This window comes from Balaenoptera borealis (genome assembly GCF_965194805.1).
Source record: "Balaenoptera borealis genome assembly, chromosome: 10".
Lineage (NCBI taxonomy): Eukaryota > Metazoa > Chordata > Mammalia > Artiodactyla > Balaenopteridae > Balaenoptera > Balaenoptera borealis.
The window spans coordinates 91,934,810-91,944,865 of NC_138874.1; the positions used below are offsets into that span (position 1 = coordinate 91,934,810).

General features: G+C 42.1%; 1 protein-coding gene across 9 annotated transcripts in view; it reads right to left on the minus strand.

The window, feature by feature from the left end:
• Nucleotides 1-10,056, minus strand: part of ARMH3 (armadillo like helical domain containing 3) — a 180,516-nt gene that overhangs the window by 40,452 nt on the left and 130,008 nt on the right. The gene's annotated exons all lie outside the window — the stretch shown is intronic.

Below are 10,056 nucleotides of genomic sequence, written 5' to 3' on the forward strand. Positions count from 1 at the left end.
GCAACTAAGCCCGTGCACCACCACTACTGAGCCTGCGCTCTAGAGCCCTCGAGCCACAACTACTGAAGCCCGCGAGCCACAACTACGGAAGCCTGCGGGCCTAGAGCCCGTGCTCCGCAACAAGAAAAGCCACCGCAATGAGAAGCCCACGCACTGCAATGAAGAGTAGTCCCCGCTCGCAGCAACTAGAGAAAGCCCGCACGCAGCAACAAAGACCTAATGCAGCCAAAAATAAAGAAAGAAAGAAATTTAAAAAAAAAAGTAACTGAAGACAACCCACAGAATGGGAGAAAATATTTGCAAATCATGTATCTGATGAGAAACCCAGTGAGATACCACTTCACATCCACTAAGATAGCAATAACCAAAAGAGAGTTAACAACTGTTGGTAAGGATAGGAAGAAATTAGAACTCTCATACACTGCTGGTAGGATTGTAAAATGGTACAGCTACTTTGGAAAGTGGTTTGGCAGTGCCTCAAATGTTAATACACAGAGTTACCCTATGACCCAGAAATTCTACTCCTACATACTTGCCCAAAAGAATGAACACATTATGTTTACACAAAAACTTGTACACAAATGTTCATAGCAGCATTATTCATAATAGCCAAAAAGTAGAAACAACCCAAATGTCCATTACCTGAAGAATGGGTAAATAAAATGTGGTAGAGCTACAGCAGAATATTATTCACCCATAAAAAGGAATGAAGTTCTGATAAATGCTACAATATGAATGAACCTTGAAAATATTACATTACGTAAAAGAAGCCAGACACAAAAGGCCACACATTGTACCATTCCATTTATAGGAAAAGTTCAGAAAAGGCAAATTTGTAGAGATAGAAAATAAATTAGGGACTTTCTTGGTAGTCCAGTGGTAAAGAATCCGCCTTCCAATGCAGGGGATGCATTATAGGAAAAGTTCAGAATAGGCAAATCTGTAGAGATAGAAAATAAATTAGGGACTCCCTTGGTAGTCCAGTGGTAAAGAATCCGCCTTCCAATGCAGGGGATGCAGGTTCAATCCCTGGTCAGGGAACTAAGATCCCACATGCCGTGGGGCAACTACTGAGCTTGTGCGCCTCAACTACAGAGGCTGTGTGCTGCAAACTACAGAGTCCACGCGCTCTGGAACCCGCGAGCCACAACTAGAGAGCCCACGTTCCCTGGAGCCTGCACGCCACAGCTAGAGAAGAGAAAACCCACACACCACAACTAGAGAGAAGCCCACGTGCCGCAACAAAGAGCCTGCAAGCCTCAACGAAGATCCTGCACATGGCAACTAAGACCCGATGCAGCCAAAAAAAAAATGTTGGGGGTACACTGGTGGGGGAGAAATAAGGTTCTCCTATTCTCAACACCGTTGACCACTTTTTTTTTTTTTTTTTTTTTGAGAAACGGCTGGAGCTGCCCACATTACCCAGAGAGAGCCATCCATCCAAGACTAAGAAGAGGTTTTAAAGAAGTAAGGCCCGGGATTGCCTGGTGGCGCAGTGGTTGAGAATCTGCCTGCCAATGCAGGGCACACGGGTTCGAGCCCTGTTCTGGGAAGATCCCACATGCCGCGGAGCAACTGGGCCCGTGAGCCACAACTACTGAGCCTGCGCGTTTGGAGCCTGTGCTCCGCAACAAGAGAGGCCGCGAGAGTGAGACGCCCGCGCACCGCGATGAAGAGTGGCCCCCGCTTGCCGCAACTAGAGAAAGCCCTCGCACAGAAACGAAGACCCAACACAGCCATAAATAAATAAATAAACAAATAAATTTAAAAAAAAGAAAAAAAGAAAAAAAAAAGTAAGGCCCAAGGAAAGGGAAGGAGTCTGGAGGTAGAACTTAGTGGGGAATGGGAATATAATTTCTTAACAAACCTCCAGCTTTCCTCAAACTGGAACTAAATACTCCATGAAAGCAGGGACCAAATTTATTTTGCTCACCAATATATTCCCAAGCCTTTAGTAAAACTGAATAAATGAATAAATGAAAGTCTAAGAAGGTTTTTGTCCAGTCTTACCACAAGTAAGGAGGTCCATGATCACCAGCTATTCTCCAAAAGTATGAAAATAACAATAAAAATGTTTTATCCCCATCCCAGAAGAAAAGGTGTCTCAGACATGAACAGCTGTCCCCCAAAGAAGGAACAAAAGTTGTCACTGAAGACAGTAAAGCTTTCTCTTCCTTTCAAGTCATACCAGGAGGCTAGGGAAAAGCTTTCTGGCATTTCTTATAAAAGTAATCCAGTATCTTCTAAAAGTAAGCCTGAATTTTTGTTTGTTTATTTGGGGATAGAGGGTGGAAGAGGAGTGGGGGAGTATGTTATACTCTGGTACTGGGTCTCCTAATGCCGCTGAACTGGAAAGTCCCAAAAAGGAAAAGGAATAAGAAACAGACAATGTCACAGAAAGGGAAATTGCTAAAGTCAGCCACAGTAAGGGATGGCTTTGCACCCAAAGCACCTTTAAGGGCAAGAATCTGGGCCACCCTCCAATGCAACTGTCAACTTCTGACTGCTGAAGACAGGGGTCACTTACATAAACTGAAGCAAAATGAAGTGGACAGATGGAACAGCAAGGCTGAGCTACAAACTGGCTGAGGATTTCTTGGTCCATTTTTAACTTATTCTCTCTGACTCATGACTCTGCAAAGCAGCTTTCTTTCCCCCAGGGCTGGGTGGATGCTGGCTGAGACACAGTTAATGCCCAACTTACCCAGGAAATGCATGGAAATGTTACTAGGCAATGTAGCTTAAGAGAAAATGTGGATTCTTCCTCACATCCAATGTGAATCTAAAGCAAATCCTCCTAAGATGCAATTTCTCACAATCCCAGCTATCTCCCACAGACAGAAGCCTTTAAGGGTCTTTTATAAAACAATAAATAAATAATAGTTTCATCCAGAAGCTTAGAACATGGTGATTGTTTCCTTACTGAGACATTTGAAGAAAACTGACTGTCTCTAAAAGCTGCTATGTAAATCCTTCAGGCATAAAGGAGAACAACAGGCAAGGGTTGTTTACAGGCAAAGTTTCTATAAGCTCTGATTCCAAGGAAGAAGGAAACAACTGGTATACTCAACATGGTACATACTAGGAAGATACCTAAAAGTTTCACCCTAAAATTATTCCTATAAGGCTACCAGATTTACATTAAAGAGTCTGATTATGGGTGAAAATATGAAGCCTGATAAAAATACATTTGGATTTCAAGCCCAGCCTCATAAGAGCTATAGTCCTGCATTCTCAAATACTTGCTTAAACATGTACACCTGGATGTCATGTTTTTGCTTACATGGTTTTCTTCACATGGAATGCTATTTTTCTTTATCACTAAAAAGCCAAAGCCTTATTTTTCCTTTTGGAAAGCCCAGTTAAAGCACCATTGTTTCCCTGAACAACATGATGTATATAATGTAAAAGGCAAGGCCTTAGAGGCATTAGACCTGAGTTAAAATCCTGATTCCCCCATTTCTAGGCTGCATGACCTTGGGCAAGACATCAACCTCTCTGAGTACCAGAGAGGTATTCTTCATCTGGTTGGGTTTCCTTTCCAAAGCTTTCCTTTGTGTTTTCCTATATAACCATAACTTGCCCTAAAGGAAACTTTCCCCCCTCAAGCATCTTCCCTTTTCCTAGACCCAAAAGAGCAGTCCAGTGATCTACACTACAGAGCATATTCCCAGATATCTGGAATTAAAGACAAGAAAACCAGGGGAATTCCCTGGCGGTCCAATAGTTAGGACTCCACGCTTCCACTGCAGGACTGCAGGGGATACGGATTCAAACCCTACTCAGGGAACTAAGATCCCACGTGCAATGCGGCACGGCCAAAAAAAAAAAGACAAGAAAACCATCATATTCATAACTGCTTCAACTTGGGAAACCTTCAAACATACAGGTTACAAGACTGGCCTCTGAGAAAGGGTGAAGGTATGACTGAGTGGTATGTGGCAGTGATTAAAATAGTCCACCTGAGGTTGAGTTATTTAACTTTTTATTTATTTTAATGGTTCATAAACTCTTTTCTTTTATAAATTTATTTATTTATTTATTTATTTTTGGCTGCACTGGGTCTTCATTGCTGCACATGGGCTTTCTCTAGTTGCGGCGAGCTGCGGCTACTCTTTGTTGCGGTGCGCGGGCTTCTCATTGAGGTGGCTTCTCTTGTTGCGGAGCACAGGCTCTAGGCACACGGGCTTCAGTAGTTGTGGCTCGCGGGCTCTAGAGCGCAGGCTCAGTAGTTGTGGCTCACGGGCTTAGTTGCTCCCCGGCATGCGGGATCATCCTGGACCAGGGCTCGAACCCGTGTCCCCTGCACTGGCAGGCGGATTCTTAACCACTGGCCACCAGGGAAGTCCACGTTATTTAACTTTAAACTAACATTTCTTTTCACCTTCAGAATTGCCTCATATATTCCCATTTCATGCAGTAATAAGCTTCCCTCTTCATGAAGTCAATGAATCTTCAGCCCATCCAATTCAACAGCAACCAAAAAAGCAATTTCCCTTGATGCTTTTTAACAGCAGTGTATTACAAGCCTCAGAGACTCTGCTGATTAACATTAAACAAAATGAAACCTCAAATAAGAATACCTTTTAACCTTTTCACTTTGACACTATCTAGTCAAAACTTCAGCAAGTGACCTGTTAGGGTTTTCCTCCAACTTATCCCTTATGTACTAGGTTTTAACCCTTTCAGGCCAATTATCCCCTTCCCTATACTGCTGTTCCTGTGGCCATTCTTTTCAGGACCAGAGACACAAAAATGGACCCTTACTATAGAAGGCATTTTGACAACCATCAGGAAGGATGAGCTACTGGCCAATGCCTCTAGTTGCTTGCTTTATTCAATGATCCAAGTCTGTAAATTGGCCAAGAGAACTTGATTTATTTGTATACATAAATTTATTGATTGAAGGAAATGGAATAGAGAATGCCTCATACTACACCATAGTAACCCTCAGGTTTTAAATTAGAGAATGATTTAAGTCAGTATTCCTCTTGATTTCTAGGTGAGAAACACATGTGTCACACTAGGTAACTTACACCTACTGGACAACATTTTTCCAGTATCTGCATTGGACAAATGAAAGTTCACAATTCATTAACTGTAGGGAAAGAGGAAAGAGTTAATGTGTATGAAACGTACATGGCCTGAGGGGCAGTGGCCTCATTTTCTGAAGCTGTGCATGGCTACACATTTTGGCAGTTTGAGCTTTCTACCTTGATGCATGATTTTGCCCAAAGTAGGTTTCCACCTCATCACCTGCTAGAAATTAAGCAATTGGTAATAGCTACTTTGCCTGAAAACTGAGCTAATTTCTAGTTACTGTGGCCCCAAACCATAGATTTAAGCCAAGTAAGATGCCATGGGCTTTATGCTTTGGCTAAATTATCTCTTCCAGCACTGCCATGAGACAGAAACAGAATTCCTTCCTGCTTTAGATACTGGCCTGACATTGTTTCACTGTTTCCATAATCACAATGAATGTAAATGGAGAAGAATGAACCACAGGAGATAAAGGAACCACGGAAGTCAAATGGACCATCTACATTTCCATAAAAGACATCACTTAATCCACGCCCCTTAGAAATGCCTGCTTTTTATCAAAGCTTTCTCTCAATAAATGAACAGAGGCCCCAAAACTTTCCTAGGACAAAACACCTACAAGATTAGCCTACCTCTGCTCAGATCCCCTTACTCTGTCTCTAGTGGCAGGCCAGGAGTTGCTGGCAGAGTTCCTGGAGCTATAGAATGCAAACCTTTGACAGCCTTTGCAATTAGTAGTATAGCCCTGGATTTCCTGTCTCCAGAAGCAAGGTCCCTCTACACTCTCAGAAACTAGTGAATATAAAGGAACAAAATGGGCCATGTAAAAATGTCTAATAGATTTTCTGCCCTACTCAGGATACAAGAAAATCCTAATACATACCTGGGAGGACTTCTGAGGCAGTGGAGATCAGCTCAAAACCCCAAGAAGTGATCTACTTTTAATTAATGGTGAACATTCCAATCCCTTGAATGTGACCTGAGAACTTTAAAGAAAAAAAACTGACATGTGCCAAAAACTGGAAGTATTTTAATTATACCTCATTCCCATTTGTGCAATTAATCAATTTATTATAAGGCATTTATAGCTTTTGAGCATGGGGGGGCAGGATGGCAAAGAAAATAGTAACTGACTAACTTAGGCTTCTTTTCCTATCACTTCAAAAATAGAAGGAAATTAATTTAATGGATCACATGCTAGACTGGGGAAAGAGGGGAATATTCTGTGGATCCCATACTAGTTAGAGAAGAAGATGCATATGGATTCCAAACTAAATGAGAAGAGATGTGCATACACATCAATGGTGGAGAGGGAAGAATGGGCATCTCATGTGGATAAAAACGGAAGAAGGCTGTCAAGATTTCTGAGTTGGTCCAGTGTGGGCCATATAGACACCATGCTAGAAAGGAGTGGTCCTGATGTTCACGTAAAGGAGTGAGAGGATACTGGCCATATGGATCACATACTGGTTTTCAAGTACTCCAAGTAAAGAATGAAATTAAAAGACATGAAAAGGGGTTTATGCTCCATCCCAGGGGGATCTTTTAGAACTCCTCAGGAAAGGCAATCAGCGACTCTGCCAAAGTAATTAAGCAGGCAAACATTTACCATAAAGCCCACATCAGTTAAGTGAACAGAGATGAATCTTATTACAGTGTATTGTCAGCTCTGAGCCTGCAGGTGCTAACCACTGAGATGCAGCGTTACTTGGCCCTGACTGCTCGCCCACCCACTGTGACGGAGAGCTTTGCCTTTCTTGTCAGCTCTGAAAAAGCAGGCTGCTTTCACCTGCTCTGTCCGTGCTCTATTGCCTTCATAGAAGCCCTAGCACAAGTGATTTACCGTAAGAAGACTGGGTGTAAATAGTAGGGGCAGGTGGTAGGGCTGGCTAGAGAAAGGAGCCTTGAGAGGTAGAAAGGATGGGTGTCGGAGAAAAAGCAGGGGAGCTGGGTAGTAAAGTAAGGAGAATAGGAGAGTTTAATAAATCAAGAAGTAAATGAAGAATAAATAAGCTGTTCAATGTTTTGAACCATTCTGCTTAGGTGAAGTTGATGGTATCTCTCACTGAAAAGGGGAAAAGTTAAAACTTTGTTGCAATATACTTTCTCCACAGGAAAAGAAATATTACTGAGGTATATTGTTTTTTCAATATTAATAGCAGTCTCAATATCAGCATTATTAATAAGTTAGCTCCAAAGCTATTTTTCTCAACAACCTAATCACTATCTATTATTGAACAAAATCCACTGTTTGCTAAAGGAAATGGGTATTTATCAATCATCCTAAGATTTACAAATGGTACCTAATGTACCTTTGGCCCTATTTTTTTCTGCAAAGAATTATAAGAGTCAAAATAAAAGCCTCAAATTCACTAAATGGCAGCCTACTAAGTCAGAGACCCAGAGAGCATCTATTCAACAGAAACCCTTACAAGAGGAAGGCTGTAAGAGTCCCTGCGGGGACAAATTAAAAAATCATATAACACATTAAAAAAACTCATCAGAGGCCATGTGGTTATCACTCAGAGGAGTAGTTAAGAGTAGACAGGCAAGTAGGTAAGGCCCGTGTGTTTAGAAACCAATGAATTTCTAACTCATTATAGAGAGGAGATCCCAGAGACATTGCTGGGAGACAGACATGACCAACCTATTGAGGAAATGACATGGAATGGGTTTGTGACCGAAATTGATGGAGGTCTCACAGCACATGCAGGCCCTCACGTATTTGAGCTTCTCTCTAGGCCTAGAACAAGTGCAAACAAAGAGCTGTGGTAAAAATGATTTACAGCCTTACTTTCTACCATACCTCTTTGTTTGCAACAGGGCCTGCAGTTTCCTTACATTCAAAGGCAGTGGGAGGTGGGAAAAGGAGAGACTAGATCACTACTACTCAGAACCAAGCAGCGCTGCCCAGGAGAGGACTTAATGGGAGGATAAATTTGAGGCCTGATTCTTTGACAGCACCTCCAATAATAGCTAGTAAACCAGGGGGTAAGAGCCAGCTCCACACATTCATCATAATAGTGCAACAAGATGAAGGTCTTTGGGGGAGAGTCTATGAAATCCGGAGTAAGAAAATGAAGCCCATGTGGAGGGTGAGGCAGTTGGCTCTGGCAGACTGCCTCTACGGGAGGCTGGGTATAATTGTTTTATGCTCAAGAAGAAGTTATTAGCTGCTTTCTCTCCAATATACCAGAAATAATGGTAAGTTTTTCTCCTCCTGAAAAGGTGATGCTACGAAAAGGAGAGATTTAGTTTTAAAGTGATTACAGGACTTTGTTTATCCTGTATGCACCATTTTAGAAAGAGGGAAATTCTGTATCTTCTCCCCCTCCCTTACTCTGCAAATTGACTGCTTTCTCACATAGTGAAGGAACACTCTGTCCCTATAAGAAAGTCCTATGGTATCTGAAGCTAAGGGTTTGATAGCACAGCCCATGACTCGACAGTTCAGTCTGTCTGACAAACACCTGAATACCTACTAGGCAATGGGGGAGGTGAATGAAATTTGATCCCAGGTAGCAAGGAACTTACAGATTAGTGGAAGAGACACATACCACAGACAGACAATCTCATTATGATGTTGTAAGGGCTAGACTGACAAAGAGTAGACCAAAGGTACCATGAGCACACAGAGGAGGGGTATTAGCCCAACCTGGGAACTTGGGAAAGGCATTCTAAAGGAGATGGTGCTTGACCAGAGTACTGAAATATGAGTTAATTTAATCAGGCAAGGAAAGATAAGAATGTCTTGACACATTTTCTTATAGGGATGGAGACTATTACCCAATTTTTACTAAGTCAGGCTAAAGAAACCTTACTAGATAAGTTAAATTAAGGTTAATGCAACTAAAAAAAAAAAAAATAGCCATCCAAGTTTTCCCAATAAACCAAAGAGAAGAGTTATAGCTTCCTTTCCCAGGATCTTGTTTTGAATCTCTTCCAGCTAAGGGGTAGCAGGAAACCTTAGTGAAAGCCTTGAGACCTTTGCCTGCGGGGGTCCTGTTTGCATCTTTTTGCTCAGTGCTGACTCAAAGATGCTCATGGCAAGTTCTGTACCTCCTCTCCCCTAAACTAAACATAAACACAAAGCAACTATCAAAGTTGAAGTCAGGTCTTTCAGTCTCATATGGGAGTGGATGAATCTCAGCTGTGCTGTGCCCGCCCTCTACAGTGTGTCAGTCTCCAGCTGGTGATGCAGCTGCTTTACTTAAAGCCAGACTGAAGCCTCTAGACTCTGATCTCCACCAAACCACACTGAAGAGACTAAATGGCTCTGCTTTGCAGCTGCTTGTTAATTGTAACTGTTTCCTTGGTTCCCTTTTGGCTTATAAGACAATATACATTTGGGAAGGTCCTCAGTAGGAAGCACACAAGAGAACCTTTAACCTCACAAAGGGCCTGAAAAAAACACCTTACTGCCAAGAGCAGTAAGGCATCCAAACAGCTATAACATTAGCATGTGAAACACATTCAGAATCACAGATTCCTTCAGCAGGGCCTCTAGCTTACATAAATGACAGCAGCCCATCACTCAGCCAATGAGAGGGTTTTTTAAGGAATCCTTAAAATCAACCTTAAAATTCAGTGAATCTGCAAGATAAAAATAGCATTAATTACCCTGACTTGTTACTTAAAAAAAGGGAAGAAAGACAATGTATAATGCTATCAGTAATTCACTTTAAAGTGGCTTTAGTTGTCTCAAAGCCCCATTTCAGCTAAATAAAACCTTTTGGCTGTCCTCTTGTTACCCTGGAGGGAATCAGAAGTTAGTAAATTCTACTGTGTTGGGATAAATAACTCACCTCATCATTGAGAAAGGTGGACTCTGCTAACAATTCCAAAGTCTACTTCCTGGCTGTACTAGGTTAACCCAGAAGCTGCCAAGACTGTTGTCTATTAAGATCTGAAGCAGACTTTTATAATGGGGCTCCACAGACACATTTGGGAAGTACTATGGGTGGGGGGGGCTTCCTACAAGGACTTCTTAGGCATCTCAATATCCACTCCCCTAGC